Source organism: Triticum urartu, chromosome 3A, assembly GCF_056163025.1.
Source record: "Triticum urartu cultivar PI428250 chromosome 3A, HENAU_Tu73, whole genome shotgun sequence".
Taxonomy (NCBI): Eukaryota; Viridiplantae; Streptophyta; class Magnoliopsida; order Poales; family Poaceae; genus Triticum; species Triticum urartu.
The window spans coordinates 541,939,041-541,957,409 of NC_141875.1; positions in this window are offsets into that span (position 1 = coordinate 541,939,041).

The following is an 18,369-nucleotide window of genomic DNA, read 5'->3' on the forward strand; positions in this document are numbered from 1 at the left end:
ATGAACTCATTTGAATCAAAGATTCAAATGTTAGTTCATTTAACATAGCCTTATTAGTGCATTATCTCATTTTGCTTAAACAGCAAGGTTAACTTGTTTTGTCATGCATGAAACCATTACAGATGGATAGATTGAATTTTTCTGATCATTTTTCATATATAACTTATTTAATTTGGAGCTATGGTTGATTTGCTATGATTTTTAGAAGTTTTGGCTATTTTCTGGAATTTCCTATTAAAGAATAAATCCAGTAATTGAATTAATGCGTCAATATGACATAGGTGTGACGTCAGCGGGTCAACTGGGTCGGCCAGGTCAAACCTGACTGGTGGGCCCTGTCTGTCAGTGACTCAGCTAATTAACAGGATTAAATTAACACTAATTAACTATCGGTGGGGCCTGGGCCCACATGTCAATGACTAAACTAATTAAAATTAGTTAGTATTAATCCTAAACTAATTAACAGGCCGGCCCCACCTATCATAGACTCAGGGGAGGTCAACCTGCGCCCACACGGGGTCAAACAGGGTCAACTCGCCGGCGTTTAGCCGTCGGCGAGGCCAGACGCGGTGGAGCAGCGCGGGTTTTGCACTCCGGCGAACAAAAGGACGGCGGAGACCATCTACGTGATGCGGGGAGGGAGCCGCGTCGAGTGGTTGCAGTGGGTGGAGCTGGGGTGGCCGGAAACATCGCCGGCGACGAGTTTGGCGGTGGCCGGAGCTCGGGTAAGGTTGAACTAGTCGCTAGGGGCACGGGGAGGCGCGTGGTTTGGTGCGTTGAGCTCCTAGGGGTGTGGTAGATCTAGTGGACAGGGTGGCGTGGCCATTGGGTGGCCGGAGCCTCGTCGGTGACGAGCTCCGCGGTGGTGCGTGCGGGTGAGCTACGTGTGGTCGCTACGGGGCTCGAGAGAGGGAACAGTGAGGGTGGGGAGGTGGCTGAGCTCATGGGGGTCCCATCGAGGCAGTCGGCGAGGTCGGGGATGAGCTGATGCGGCAGGGACGGCGAAGGGGATCTCCGGTGGCCGGAGTTGAAGACGAGCTCGGTGCAGCGTCTCCGGGGCGAGCGAGCGCTCGGAGCTCGGCCTACTCGATGTAATCAACGACGGCAGAGCTCGTGGACACGATGGCGCGGCGTGAGGACGACGGAGGGCGCGGCTACGACGACGGTGCGGCGACAGGGGCATCGGCCATGGTAGGGAACGGCGAGGGAGAGAGACAGGGGGAATGGCGTGTCCAGGGGCTTCGGTGTGCGACGTGGAGGCGTCCAGGCGTCCAGGTGCGCGACGGCAAGCAGGTGGTGCCGTGGCGAGCTCAGGCACACCGGCGTCACCTCCCTGCCTGCCTGGCAGGGAAGAAGCAGCTGGCTGGCGCGGGCCAGCACAGTGCTAGGCCGCCAGGTGGGCCGGCTGGTGGGTTAGTTGGGCTGCGCCAGGTAAGTTCCTCTCTCTCTCTCTCTCTCTTTTTTCTATTTTTCACTTATTCTATTATTTTTGTAGCTTCAGGGCTTTATTAAAAATGCCAGGGCATTTCCATAAATCATAAAATTAATAAGGGCTACTTCTTAGAATATATACAACAGCAAACATTTTAGTTTATGATTATTTGAGCATTTAAAATATTTTATAGAATTTAAATGCCCAAATGCAAATACTATAAGAATTAACCCAATGACCTTAAGATGTCCTACAAAAATGTGCACCATTTTTGTCAAAGGTTTTAACCCAAAACAAAAAGGGTGGGCTTTTTAGAAGGGCATTTCAGGTTCATTGAAAAAGTTTTTAGTAAACCCTAGTTGGTCAAGGGGGGGTGCTGGGGGTTCTGTCATCCCCATTTCAAATTTAAGAGAAATTTAAACATGATGCACACTCTAATGCTTCAACTAGCAAGGGTGTGACAACTCACCCCCACTCAAAAGAATCTCGTCCCGAGATTTAGGATCCTCTGGGAAGAAGGTGGGGTAGTCGAGTCGAAGACGATCCTCCCTTTCCCAAGTGGCTTCTTTCTCGGAATGGTGCAACCATTGAATCTTGAGAAACTTGATATTATGTCATCGAGTGGTACGCTCAGCTTGATCAAGGATACGAACGGGATATTCCTGATATGAGAGGTTATCTTGTAGATCAAGCGTTTTGTGGTCCACTCCACGGATAGGATCCGTGAAGCAACACCTGAGTTGTGAAACATGGAAGGCATCGTGAACTTTGGAAAGATGCGAAGGTAGTTCCAATTGGTAGGCAACTTCTCCTCATTTGGCAAGAATGCGATAGGGTCCAATGTAACGAGGAGCCAATTTTCCTTTGATACCGAAACGATGGGTTCCCTTTAACGGAGTAACCCGAAGGTAAGCCTTCTTGCCAACTTCATAAGTCATGAGCTTATTTTTACGATCATATTGGCTCTTTTGACGAGATTGGGCTGTTTTCAATTTCTCACGAAAACGCGAACCTGCTCTTCTACTTCTTGAATCATATCTGGGCCAAAGAGTTGTCTTTCGCCGGTTTCTGACCAGTTAACAGGCGTTCGACATTTTCGTCCATAGAGAACTTCGAAAGGAGATTTGCCCAAGCTAGCTTGATAACTATTGTTATAAGCAAACTTCGCAAATGGAAGGCATTTATCCCAACTAATTCCGAAAGAGATGACAGAAGCTCGGAGCATATCTTCTAGAATTTGATTGACTCGCTCTACTTGACCACTTGATTGAGGATGGAAGGCAGTGCTAAAAGAGAGACGAGTTCCCATAGCATTTTGGAAACTCTCCCAAAATTGAGAGGTGAAGAGACTCCCACGGTCTGAGTTAATTTCCAATGGGACACCATGAAGAGACACTATTCGGGAGATGTATAAATCAGCTAGCTGGCTAGCGGTGATACTCTCACGAATAGGTAGGAAATGGGCTACTTTGGAAAGACGGTCGATCACGACGAAGATGGAATTATTCCCTCTCTTGGTCCTGGGAAACCCAGTGATGAAATCCATACTCATTTTATCCCATTTCCACTCAGGAATAGCCAAAGGTTGAAGGGTGCCAGCAGGCTGTTGATGCTCTGCTTTAACACGACGACAAACGTCGCAATTAGCAATGTATTGAGCGATTTCTCTCTTCATCCTAGTCCACCAAAACCTCTGGCGTAGGTCTTGATACATTTTAGTACTACCGGGATGAATGGTGAGAGGGGATTCATGAGCTTCCTTAAGGATCAACTGGCGTAAATGTTGTTTCTTGGGAACCACCAAGCGGTTCTCGAAGAAGACAACACCTCGCTCATCCATGGAAAAACATTTAGCAACTCCGCTAGCGATGTTTTCCTCAATCCGGGATATGCCCTTATCATACTGCTGGGCGGTTATGATCTGGCCCATAAGGTTAGGCTTCGCCACCAGGGTGGATAGGAATCCTCGAGGAACAATGTGAAGATTAAGCTTACGAAATTCCTCATGGAGAAATGGTTAACTTTGTTGTAACATCAGGTTGTTACAATAGGATTTACGAGTTAGTGCATCAGCCATGACATTGGCTTTGCCTGGGGTGTAAGTTATTCCTAAGTCGTAATCCAAGATCAACTCGACCCAACGTCGTTGCCTGAGATTCAAATCTGGTTGGGTGAAGATATATTTCAAACTTTGGTGATCGGTGAAGATCTCGCAACGATTACCGAGGAGGTAATGTCGCCAAGTTTTAAGTGCATGGACTACAGCTGCAAGCTCTAGATCATGTGTGGGATAATTTTCCTCATGTGGGTGTAATTGCCATGAAGCATAGGCAATTACCTGACGATCTTGCATGAGTATGCAACCTAGTCCTTGTCGCGAGGCGTCGCAATAGATAATAAAGTCCTTGGAGAAATCTAGTGGTGCCAGTACGGGAGCAGATGTCAGGCATCTTTTCAGTTCCTGAAAGCTGAACTCGCACTGTGGAGTCCACTCGAACTTTTTATCTTTCTTGAGGAGTTCAGTTAGAGGTTTAGCAACCTTGGAGAAATTCTCGACGAAGCGGCGGCAGTAGCTCGCTAAGCCAAGGAAGCTCCGAACTTGCTTGACCGTCTCGGGTGGAGTCCAATCAAGGACGGCTTGAACTCACTCGGGATTGACAGCAATACCCTTACTAGAGATTACATGCCCTAGATAGGTCACTTCTGGCAACCAAAATTCACACTTGGAGAATTTGGCATAAAGGCGATGCTCTCGAAGTTTTGTCAATACCAGCCTTAGACGTTCGGCATGTTCCTCTTCATTCTTGGAGGAGATGAGTATGTCATCAAGGTATACTACGACGAATTTATCCAAATACTCCATGAAGACCGAGTTCATTAACCGAGAGAAGGTGGCTGGGGCATTGGTTAGACCGAAGGACATAACGGTGTACTCGTATTGGCCATAGCGAGTAACAAAGGCCGTTTTGGGAATGTCCCCATTTCTGATTTTTATTTGATGGTAGCCCAACCTCAAATCCATCTTGGAAAAGACTGAGGATCCAGCAAGCTGATCATACAGATCGTTGATCCTGGGAAGCGGATACTTGTTCTTGATGGTGACCAGGTTGATAGGTCGGTAATCTACAACCATCCAGTCCGTTCCATCCTTCTTTTTGACAAAGAGGACGGGGCAAGCCCAAGGAGAGGAACTAGGACGGATGAAACCCTTTTTCAAGGACTCATCAAGTTGGTTCTTAAGCTCGGCTAGTTCTAAGGGTGCCATCTTATAGGGTCTTCTAGAAATTGGAATGGTTCCTGGAACAAGGTCTATCACAAACTCGACATCCCTGTCAGGTGGAACACCTGGCAGTTCTTCTGGAAAGACATCCGGAAAGTCTCGGACTACCGGAACATCCTCAAGGTCTGGAAGGGGGTTGGCATTTAGGGAGTAAAGCTGGCGCTTGGCCACTCGAGTTAAGACATTGACTGTCTTGCCCGATGGGTGAGTAAGTTGAATGGTTCTAGTGGCACAATCAATCTTAGCATAATGAGCTGACATCCAGTCCATACCCAAGATGATGTTTCTGTCCGAGGACTTGAGAGCTATTAAGGATGCAAGGAAGACAATTCTATCAACAGGAATTTTGTTCCCATGGCTTACTCTAGAAGTTTGCCATCTAGAGCCAGGGGTTTGAATTTCCATGGTAGCGGGCATGTCACAGAATGTCGTGTTATGCAATCGAGCATAGTTCTCGGATATGAATGAATGAGATGCTCCATTATCAAAAAGAACAGATGCCGTATGGCAGTTAACAAGGAGCATACCAAGGACGACGTTAGGATCCTCATGAGCCTCCTCAGCTTAGACATAGTTAACATGGCCACGTGCAGTGGTGACCGTCTTAGCGTAGATTGTCTTTCCCGCTGGCTTACCACAACCAACGGACTTTCCAGACTGATTGGGGTTGTTGTTCTGAGGACACTCTCGGCTATAGTGACCCGGCTCTCCACACTTGAAACATGTCACAACATTGGGGCGTGGAGCAGCATTAGCAGCGGGGCCACCATAGGGTTTGGGCGGTGCAAACTGCTCATTGGGACGAGGCGCCTCAAAGGATGGCCTCGGAATGAACCTGGGTGGTAGTGCCGTTCTTGGAATCCACACCCGACGCTTCTGAGATCCAGTGCCGGATGAAGAGCCAAAATCACGGGAGTACTTGCGTGAAGCGTCATAATCAGTCAGGCCTGTCTCAGCGCTGATGGCTTTATTCACCAACTTCTAAAAGGAGGTGCACTCGTGCAAATGAAGATCACGGCGAAGCTCAGGGCTAAGTCCCTTGCGGAACCTTGCCTGCTTCTTAGCGTCGGTAGATACTTCTTCAGGAGCATAACGTCCCAGATTCCCGAATTCACGACTATATGCATCCACAGTCAGTCTTCCTTGGGTGAAATTGCAGAACTCCTCCCTCTTGCGATCTATGAGACCTTCCGAAATGTGATGCTCACGGAAAGCCTCACTGAATTCAGCCCAAGTAGTGATTTGGCCGATCGGGCGCATGGCTTCAAAATTTTCCCACCAAAGGCTAGCAGGGCCTTCGAGGTGATAGGCAGCATAAGTAACCTTATCAGCTTCGGCTACGTTGGCAGAACGTAGCTTGTGGGTGATGCTGCGAAGCCAGTCATTCGCGTCGAGGGGCTCGACGGAATGGTTAAACTTTGGTGGGTACAGCTTGATAAAGTCATTGATTGACACCAAGTCATTTCGCTGATGGCGTGCAGTGTTCTGCTCAATCCGTTCCAATAAGCGGTTAGTCTCACGCTTGTTTCTTTCCGCCTCCAGCATCACTTCAGCCAGAGAAGGCGGGTGAGGAAGATTTTCACCCCTAACTGCACTGGCTTCCCCCCTGCTCCGGGGCAGCAGGGTTGCTGCGGGTTTCGACCATCCTAGGAAAAAACAAGACAATGGTTTAGATAGGGATGGCACAAACTTAGCAAGGAAGTGCAGAATGTAATGGATAACACAGAATGCAGAGATGTTCATCTGTATGTCATGGTAATATAGAACTGCCATATATATACCAATGGTCATACACACCGTACATAGTTTAGTACAAGCCCAGGCTACAGTACAACTATGATGAAAGACGTTACATCTCATCGGAGGCATTCCAAGCTCCTATACATTATTTGTCTACACCTCCGAGATTGATTACACACAAAGTCATATTCCACAAGTCACGCAGGACAGTGGAGATACAACTATTAAAATACTAGTGGTACTACTACAAACTCAGACAGCTCCATAGTAGTCCTCATAGAAGTCACCTCCATAGCCTGGAAGTTCAACGTGATCATCCGGGAACAGACGGTCCTGAGGAGCTTGTGGACCAAAGGGGCTAGGATGAGGTCTTGAACCAACAAACGGTGGCCTGCGGGGACCACGGGTTGGGGTGATGCCTCCCACATCACGCCAATCCACCATGTCTGGCAGAGCAGATCTCACAAGATATAGATCCCTTGTATCCATACATCCAGCTTGCACCGCAGGTGCAAACCGAGTCAAAGTGGCCCAATGATCAGCACGGGTGTTGAAAAGCTCCAGCCTCAAGGCCCGATTCTCTCGGTCCTTATCCTCGAGCATCTCGGCAGTGGTACGAGTTAGTGAGTCCTCCTGAGTGGAGTCAGCATAGATAGCCTGGAGATACCCTTGCGCTCCCGGAAGTGAAGCTGGCATGTAACAGAAGTCGGTGTTCCGAAGCAGGCCAGTCCGAACTCGCATGATGGTCATCATGGAATAGGCAGCATCCTGCACAGCCATCTCAACAGTAACCCCGAGTCCATAGGAACAGTGGAGGGGCTCGGTAGATCCAGGATAAGAAGGAAATATCCTGACGGTGCAGAAATATTGGCTTTGATTAAAATCTCGGAATTGCTCTTCGACAGTGTATTCGGGATACCAACGGTAACCCGTCTCGATCATTACCCGGACTAACATAGCAGTATGACTGGGCACATCGAGGCACCGGGTCAGGCAAACCACTTGGTTTTGAGCACGAGTGGCCATCTGAAAGCACAACCACAATGCAAGGACATTAGAAATTCTAGGGAAAATTGGACAGCATAACAACTGTAAATGCTCAGAAAAAGATTTGAGACATCCACAACAGTTTGCAATACCACTCAACAACATCATATCAAGGTTTTGATTCAACTGGCAACATACTAAAAGTAGAAGAAACTATACTGAGGCTTGTAACAACAATCCTATAAGCTACTACGGATTAGTAACACGTGAATCTGATAGAAGAAGAGAGCCTAGTCCTTAACCCACATTGAATGAGAAGAGAATGACTCAGACCAGAGGGCATAAGGTAAAGAAGTAAAAGATCCTTACGTTCCCTCCCACAATCAATTCCCCTACATATAACTAAAGCATTTCTAGACTCGACATCGACCAGTTTGGCTCAACGAACCTACAAGCAGTCCGGCTCTGATACCAACGCTGTCAGGACCCCGATTCCAAGTCACATCGATCTAGCCGGTAACACCTCATATCACATTGCGGCCTCACGCACGGTATCCCACGGGTGTCGCCTTACCATGGCCCGGGACCGTTTGCGCCTTTTGGCTCACGTATATGATAGTGTCGCTAGCATCCATATGACAGAGAACCCGGGCCGACATGGCTAGTCATGAACCCAAAGCGGCACAGACCTATGGAGACAGGCATACATGAATCACATCGAACATGTCGGTCATCAGCGAGTGAATCCGGGTTGTAGCACTGGGCTAACAGGACTCCGGGGAACCCGGGCTGTAGCAGGCTAGGCAGGACTCCGGATGTCATCGCGTGACATTGTTGGGGAACGTAGCAGAAATTCAAAATTTTCCTACATGTCACCAAGATCTATCTATGGAGAAACCAGCAACGAGGGGAAGGAGAGTGCATCTACATACCCTTGTAGATCGCTATGCGGAAGCGTTCAAGAGAACGGTTGAAGGAGTCATACTCGTCGTGATCGAAATCACCGGAGATCCTAGTGCCGAACGGACGACACCTCCGCGTTCAACACACGTACAGCCCGGTGACGTCTCCCATGCCTTGATCTAGCAAGGAGAGAGGGAGAGGTTGAGGAAGACTCCATCCAGCAGCAGCACAACGGCGTGGTGGTGGTGGAGGAGCGTGGTACTCCAGCAGGGCTTCGCCAAGCACCGCAAGAGACGAGGAGGAGAGAGGTAGGACTGCACCAGGGAGAGATCAAATCGTGTGTCTTGGGCAGGCCAAAACCACCACTATTTATAGGAGAAGGGGAGGAGGGAGAGGGGTAGGGCTGCGCCAAGAAGGAGAGGAACTCGTGTGTGTTGGGCAGCCCAAACCTCAAGTATATATAGGGGAAGGGGAGGGGCTGCGCCCCCACCTAGGGTTCCCTCCCTAGGGGTGGCGGCAGCCCCCAGATCCCATCTGGGTGGCGGCCACAAGGGGGAGAGGGGGAGGCGCACCTGGGGTGGGCCTTAGGGCCCATCTGCCCTAGGGTTTGCCCCCCTCCCCTCTTGGAGGCGCCTTGGGCCTTGGTGGGGGGGCGCACCAGCCCACCTGGGGCTGGTCCCCTCCCACACTTGGTCCATGCAGACCTCCGGGGCTAGTGGCCCCACTTGGTGGACCCCCGGGACCCTCCCGGTGGTCCCGGTATGTTACCGATAAACCCCGAAACCTTTCCGGTGTCCAAAACAGGACTTCCCATATATAAATCTTTACCTCTGGACCATTCTGGAACTCCTCATGATGTCCGGGATCTCATCCGGGACTCTGAACAACATTCGGTAACCACGTATATCTATTCCTTATAACCCTAGCGTCATCGAACCTTAAGTGTGTAGACCCTACGGGTTCGGGAACCATGCAGACATGACCGAGACGTTCTCCGGTCAATAACCAACAGCGGGATCTGGATACCCATGTTGGTTCCCACATGTTCCACGATGATCTCATCGGATGAACCACGATGTCAAGGACTTAATCAATCCCGTATACAATTCCCTTTGTCTGGCGGTATTGTACTTGCCCGAGATTCGATCGTCGGTATCCCGATACCTTGTTCAATCTCGTTACCGGCAAGTCTCTTTTACTCGTTCTGTAACACATCATCCCGTGATCAACTCCTTGGTCACATTGTGCACATTATGATGATGTCCTACCGAGTGGGCCCAGAGATACCTCTCCGTTTACACGGAGTGACAAATCCTAGTCTCGATTCGTGCCAACCCAACAGACACTTTCGGAGATACCTGTAGTGTTCCTTTATAGCCACCCAGTTACGTTGTGACGTTTGGCACACCCAAAGTATTCCTACGGTATCTGGTAGTTGCACAATCTCATGGTCTAAGGAAATGATACTTGACATTAGAAAAGCTTTAGCATACAAACTACACGATCTTTGTGCTAGGCTTAGAATTGGGTCTTGTCCATCACATCATTCTCCCAATGATGTGATCCCGTTATCAACGACATCCAATGTCCATGGTCAGGAAACCGTAACCATCTATTGATCAACGAGCTAGTCAACTAGAGGCTTACTAGGGACATGGTGTTGTCTATGTATCCACACATGTATCTGAGTTTCCTATCAATACAATTCTAGCATGGATAATAAACGATTATCATGAACAAGGAAATATAATAATAACTAATTTATTATTGCCTCTAGGTCATATTTCCAACAGTCTCCCACTTGCACTAGAGTCAATAATCTAGTTCACATCGCCATGTGATTAACACTCACAGGTCACATCGCCATGTGACCAACATCCAAGAGTTTACTAGTGTCGCTAAACTAGTTCACTTCATCATGTGATTAAGACTCAATGAGTTCTGGGTTTGATCATGTTTTGCTTGTGAGAGAGGTTTTAGTCAATGGGTCTGCAACATTCAGATCCGTATGTACTTCGCAAATCTCTAGGTCATATTATAAATGTTGCTTCCACGCTTCACTTGGAGCTATTCCAAATGGTTTCTCCACTATACGTATCCGGTTTGCTACTCGGAGTCATTCGTATAGGTGTTAAAGCTTGCATCGGTGTAACCCTTTACGCCGAACTCTTTATCACCTCCATAATCGAGAAACATGTCCTTATTACTCCAAGGACAATTTTCACCGCTATCTAGTGATCCACTCCTGGATCACCTTTGTACCCTCTTGCCAGACATGTGGCAAGGCACACATTAGGTGCGGTACTCAGCATGGCATACCGTATAGAGCCTATGACAAAAGCATAGGGGACGACATTCGTCCTTTCTCTTTCTTCTGTCGTGGTCGAGCTTTAAGTCTTAACTTCATACCTTACAACTCAGGCAAGAACTCCTTCTTTGGCTGATCCATCTTGAACACCTTCAAGATCATGTCAAGGTATGTGCTCATTTGAAAGTACCATTAAGCGTTTTGATCTATCCTTATAGATCTTGATGCTCGACGTTCAAGTAGCTTAATCCAGGCTTTCCATTGAAAAACACTTTTCAAATAACTCTGCATGCTTTCTAGAAATTCTACATTATTTCCGATCAACAACATGTTAACAACACATACTCATCGGAAATTCTATAGTGCTCCCACTCACTTCTTTGGAAATACAAGTTTCTCATAAACTTTGTATACACCCAAAATCTTTGATCATCTCATCAAAGCATACATTCCAACTCCGAGATGCTTACTCCAGTCCTTAGAAGGATTGCTGGAGCTTTGCATACTTATTAGCATCTTTCAGGATTGACAAAACCTTCCGGTTGTATCACATACAACCTTCCCTCAAGAAAATCGTCGAGGAAACAATGTTTTGACATCCTATATGCAAGATTTCATAAATAATGCAGTAATCGCTAATATAATTCCAACAGTCTCTTAGCATCGCTACGAGTGAGAAAGTCTCATCATAGTCAACTCCTTGAACTTGTCGGAAAAATCTTAACGACAAGTCGAGCTTTCTTAATGGTGATACTTACCATCATTGTCCGTCTTCCTTTTAAAATCCATCTGTACTCAATAGCCTTACGACCATCGAGCCGTTCTGCCAAAGTCTACACTTTGTTTTTATACATGGATCCTCTCTCGGATTTTATGGCCTCGAGCCATTTATCGGAATCCGGGCCCACCATCGCTTCTCCATAGCTCGTAGGTTCATTGTTGTCTAGCAACATGACTTCCAAGACAGGATTACGTACCACTCTGAAGTAGTACGCATCCTTGTCATCCTACGAGGTTTGGGAGTGACTTGATCCGAAGTCTCATGAACAATGTCATAAGCTTCCACTTCAATTGGTGTAGGTGCCACAGGAACAACTCTTTGTGCCCTGCTATACACTAGTTGAAGTGACGTTTCAATAACCTCATCAAGTCTCCACCATTCTCCCACTCAATTCCTTCGAGAGAAACTTTTCCTAGAGAAAGGACCCGATTCTAGAAACAATCCCTTATTGCTTTTGGATCTGAGACAGGAGGTATACCCAACTGTTTTGGGTGTCCTATGAAGATGCATTTATCCGCTTTGGGTTCGAGCTTATCAGCCTGAAACTTTTTCACATAAGCGTCACAGCCCCAAACTTTTAAGAAATGATAGCTTAGGTTTCCCTAAACCATAGTTCATACGGTGTCATCTCATCGGAATTACGTGGTGCCCTATTTAAAGTAAATGTGGTTGTCTCTAATGCCTAACCCATAAACTATCGTGGTAATTCGATAAGAGACATCATGGTATGCATCATATCCAATAGGGTGCAGTTATGATGTTCGGACACACCATCACACTATGGTGTTCCAGGCTGTATTAGTTGTGAAACAATTTCCACAATTTCTTAATTCTGTGCCAAACTCGTAATTCAGATATTCATCTCTATGATCATATCATAGATCTTTTATCCTCTTGTCATGACGATCTTTCAACTTCATCCTGAAATTACTTGAACCTTTCAATAATTCAGACTCATGATTCATCAAGTAAATATACTCAACATCTACTCAAATCATCTGTGAAGTAAGAACATAACGATATCCACTACATGCCTCAGCACTCATTGGAGTACACACATCAAAATGTATTACTTCCAACAAGTTGCTTTCTAGTTCCATTTTACTGAAAACGAGGCTTTCAGTCATCTTGCCCATGTGGTATGATTTGCATGTCTCAAGTGATTCAAAAATCAAGTGAGTCCAAACGGTCCATTTGCATGGAGTTTCTTCATGCATATACACCAATAGACATGGTTTGCATGTCTCAAACTTTTCAAAAACGAGTGAGCCCAAAGATCCATCAACATGGAGCTTCTTCATGCGTTTTATACCGATATGACTTACGTGGCAGTGCCACAAGTAGGTGGTACTATCATTACTATCTTATATCTTTTGGCATGAACATGTGTATCACTACGATCGAGATTCAATAAACCATTCATTTTAGGTGCAAGACCATTGAAGGTATTATTCAAATAAACAGAGTAACCATTATTCTCCTTAAATGAATAACCGTATTGCGATAGACATAATCCAATCATGTCTATGCTCAACGCAAACACCAATCTTGATGGTAGAGGAAGCGTACGATATTTGATCAACCTTGGAAATACTTCCAACACATATCGTCATCTCACCTTTTAGCTAGTCTCCGTTTATTCCGTAGCCTTTGTTTCGAGTTACTAACACTTAGTAACCGAACCGGTATGTAATACCCTGGTGCTACTAGGAGTACTAGTAAGGTACACATTAACATAATGTATATCCAATATACTTCTATCGACAACCTTCTCATCTACCAAGTATCTAGGGTAATTCTGCTCCAGTGGCTGTTCCCCTTATTACAGAAGCACTTAGTCTCGGGTTTGGGTTCAACCTTGGGTTTCTTCACTAGAGCAGCAGCTGATTTGCCGTTTCATGAAGCATCCCTTTTTGCCCTTGCCCTTCTTGAAACTAGTGGTTTCACCAACCATCAACAATTGATGCTCCTTCTTGATTTCTACTTTTGTGGTGTCAAACATCGCGAATATCTCAAGGATCATCATATATGTCCCTTATACATTATAGTTCATCACGAAGCTCTAGCAGCTTGGTGGTAATGACTTCGGAGAAACATCAATATCTCATCTGGAAGATCAACTCCCACTCGATTCAAATGATTGTTGTACTCAGACAATTAGAGCACAAGCTCAACAATTGAGCTTTTCTCCTTAGTTTGTAGGCTAAGAAAATCATCGGAGGTCTTATACCTCTTGATGTGGGCACGAGCCTGAAATCCCAATTTCAGCCCTCGAAACATCTCATATGTTTCACGACGTTTCAAAACGTCTTCGGTGCCTCAACTCTAAACCGTTTAACTGAACTATCACGTAGTTATCAAAATGTGTATGTCAGATGTTCACAACATCCACAGACGACGTTCGAGGTTCAGCACACTGAGCGGTGCATTAAGGACATAAGCCTTCTATGAAGCAATGAGGACAATCCTCAGTTTACGGACCTAGTCCGCATAATTTCTACTATCAACTTTCAACTAAATTTTCTCTAGGAACATATCTAAATAGTAGAACTGAAGCACGAGCTACGACATAATTTGCGAAGATCTTTTGACTACGTTCAGGATAATTAAGTTCATCTTATGAACTCCCACTCAGATAGACATCCCTCTAGTCATCTAAGTGATTACATGATCCGAGTCAACTAGGCTGTGTCCGATCATCACGTGAGACGGACTAGTCATCATCGGTGAACATCTTCATGTTGATCGTATCTACCATACGACTCATGCTCGACCTTTCGGTCTCTTGTGTTCTGAGTCCATGTCTGTACATGCTAGGCTCGTCAAGTCAACCTAAGTGTTTCGCGTGTGTCAATCTGTCTTACACCCGTTGTATGTGAACGTTAGAATCTATCACACCCGATCATCACGTGGTGCTTCGAAACAATGAACTGTCGCAACGGTGCACAGTTAGGGGGAACACTTTCTTGAAATTTTAATGAGGGATCATCTTATTTACTACCGTTGTTCTAAGCAAATAAGATGCATAAACATGATAAACATCACATGCAATCAAATAATAGTGACATGATATGACCAATATCATATAGCTCCTTCTTGATTTCCATCTTGGGGCTCCATGATCATCTTGTCACCGGCATGACACCATGATCTCCATCATCGTGTCTTCATGAAGTTGTCTCGCCAACTTATTACTTCTACTACTATGGCTACTGGTTAGCAATAAAGTAAAGTAATTACATGGCGTTGTTCAATGACACGCAGGTCATACAATAAATAAAGACAACTCCTATGGCTCCTGCCGGTTGTCATACTCATCGACATGCAAGTCGTGATTCCTATTACAAGAACATGATCAATCTCATACATCACATATCATTCATCACATTCTTCTTGGCCATATCACATCACATAGCATACCCTGCAAAAACAAGTTAGACGTCCTCTAATTGTTGTTTGCATGTTTTACGTGGCTGCTATGTGTTTCTAGCAAGAACGTTTCTTACCTATGCAAAAACCACAACGTGATATGCCAATTGCTATTTACCCTTCATAAGGACCCTTTTCATCGAATCTGATCCGACTAAAGTGGGAGAGACAGACACCCGCTAGCCACCTTATGCAACTAGTGCATGTCAGTCGGTGGAACCAGTCTCACGTAAGAGTACGTGTAAGGTCGGTCTGGGCCGCTTCATCCCACAATGCCACCGAATCAAGATTGGACTAGTAACGGTAAGCATATTGAACAAAATCAACGCCCACAACTACTTTGTGTTCTACTCGTGCATAGAATCTACGCAATAGACCTAGTTCATGATGCCACTGTTGGGGAACGTAGCAGAAATTCAAAATTTTCCTACGTGTCACCAAGATCTATCTATGGAGAAACCAGCAACGAGGGGAAGGAGAGTGCATCTACATACCCTTGTAGATCGCTATGCGGAAGCGTTGAAGAGAACGGGTTAAAGGAGTCGTACTCGTCGTGATCCAAATCACTTGAGATCCTAGTGCCGAACGGACGGCACCTCCGCGTTCAACACACGTACAGCCCGGTGACGTCTCCCATGCCTTGATCCAGCAAGGAGAGAGGGAGAGTTTGAGGAAGACTCCATCCAGCAGCAGCACAACGGCGTGGTGGTGGTGGAGGAGCGTGGTACTCCAGCAGGGCTTCGCCAAGCACCGGAAGAGACGAGGAGGAGAGAGGTAGGGCTGCGCCAGGGAGAGATCAAATCATGTGTCTTGGGCAGCCCAAAACCCCCACTATTTATAGGAGAAGGGGAGGAGGGAGAGGGGTAGGGTTGCGCCAAGAAGGAGAGGAACTCGTGTGTGTTGGGCAGCCCAAACCTCAAGTATATATAGGGGAAGGGGAGGGGCTGCGCCCCCACCTAGGGTTCCCTCCCTAGGGGTGGCGGCAGCCCCCAGATCCCATCTGGGTGGCGGCCACAAGGGGGAGAGGGGGAGGCGCACCTGGGGTGGGCCTTAGGGCCCACCTGTCCTAGGGTTTGCCCCCCTCCCCTCTTGGAGGCGCCTTGGGCCTTGGTGGGGGGGCGCACCAGCCCACCTGGGGCTGGTCCCCTCCCACACTTGGCCCATGCAGCCCTCTGGGGCTAGTGGCCCCACTTGGTGGACCCCCGGGACCCTCGCGGTGGTCCCGGTACGTTACCGATAAACCCCGAAACCTTTCCGGTGACCAAAATAGGACATCCCATATATAAATCTTTACCTCCGGACCATTCCGGAACTCCTCGTGACGTCTGGGATCTCATCCGGGACTCCGAACAACATTCGGTAACCACGTATATCTATTCCTTATAACCCTAGCGTCATCGAACCTTAAGTGTGTAGAACCTACGGGTTCGGGAACCATGCAGACATGACCGAGACATTCTCCGGTCAATAACCAACAGCCGGATCTGGATACCCATGTTGGTTCCCACATGTTCCATGATGATCTCATCGGATGAACCATGATGTCAAGGACTTAATCAATCCCGTATACAATTCCCTTTGTCTAGCGGTATTGTACTTGCCGGAGATTCGATCGTCGGTATCCCGATACCTTGTTCAATCTCGTTACCGGCAAGTCTCTTTTACTCGTTCCGTAACACATCATCCCGTGATCAACTCCTTGGTCACATTGTGCACATTATTATGATGTCCTACCGAGTGGGCCCAGAGATACCACTCCATTTACACGGAGTGACAAATCCCAGTCTCGATTCATGCCAATCCAACAGACACTTTCGGAGATACCTGTAGTGTACCTTTATAGCCACCCAGTTACGTTGTGACGTTTGGCACACCCAAAGTATTCCTACGGTATCCGGGAGTTGCACAATCTCATGGTCTAAGGAAATGATACTTGACATTAGAAAAGCTTTAGCATACGAACTACACGATCTTTGTGCTAGGCTTAGAATTGGGTCTTGTCCATCACATCATTCTCCCAATGATGTGATCCCGTTATCAACGACATCCAATGTCCATGGTCAGGAAACCGTAACCATCTATTGATCAACGAGCTAGTCAACTAGAGGCTTACTAGGGACATGGTGTTGTCTATGTATCCACACATGTATCTGAGTTTCCTATCAATACAATTCTAGCATGGATAATAAACGATTATCATGAACAAGGAAATATAATAATAACTAATTTATTATTGCCTCTAGGGCATATTTCCAACAGACATTTCCCCGAAGGGACAGACATAGGAACGAAGTGCAACACATGCCGGCCAGTCAAGTGTCCAGAGCAGTAGTGTTGGGCTAGCAGGACTCCAGTGAACCGGGCTGTAGCGGACTACTATCGCTCAGGAAACACTAGACTACATTTTCCCATATGAGAGGCTGCCAAGGATAAACAACTAGATTGTCGGATCCCGCTCATACCGAGCATTTCAATCATACACACAATATGCCCGATATGAGTGCATACAACATGGCATCACAACAAAACTCTACAACTCAAGTACTTTATTTAAAGGCTCCAGAGAGCCATACATAACATATTCATACAGGTAGGGGTCACACGACCCGACACTCAAGTCATACAATCATACAAGCACATGCGGAAGCAACTAGTCTGAGTACAGACACTAGAAAGAAAGAAGGCTTCTCGAAGCCTGTCTAACTACATAGGGCCCTCCATGGCCAGGATCACCACCTGGGTGGCTAGTCACTCGTCGACATCAAGGTCTACGTAGAACCCATCGGAGGGGGCGGTGTTGTCGTCTGAAAACAGCAATTAAGCAAACATGAGTACAAAGGTACTCAGCAAGTCTTACGACAGAACCTACTATACATGCTCATTCTCAAGAAGGTGGTGGGGTTATTGGAGCAAGCCAGCTTTGACTCTTGGCTAAGCTATCCTATGAGACTCCACTAGTAAAATAGTTTTCGCACGCGAGTCCACTACTCACCAACACAATACTCCACCGGGGATCCTCCCTCGTCATCCTACGAGAGGGCCATCCTCGGTACTCACACTTATCTTGAGTCTTTTAGTAGTAACCATTAACTTGTCTATGAACTGTATAGGCAACTAAGTAGTCCTTTACCGCGGACGCGGCTATTCGAATAGTTTTATACCCTGCAGGGGTGTACTTCTTCATACACGCTTTCACCACTTACCGCCGTTTACACGACATGTACTCGGCAACCTTCAAGCGGAAGCCCAACGAGGGTGTCGGCCACGGCCTACCTAAACACTTAAGTCTCTAGTCCAGGTTTATCGCCTATCTAGGTTCCATCCGCAGGGAGTCCGGCCGAGGTTTCCACATACGGCCCCAAACGATGTGAACAGGGTCCCGAGACGCCAAACGGGCGCCCGGCATACCCGTCCACGGTGTATCTACCGCAACATAGCCCACCCCTAGGGTCAGCGCTACGCACGGCCGCCAACACATAACCTACAAACACCAGAAACTATTTGCAACT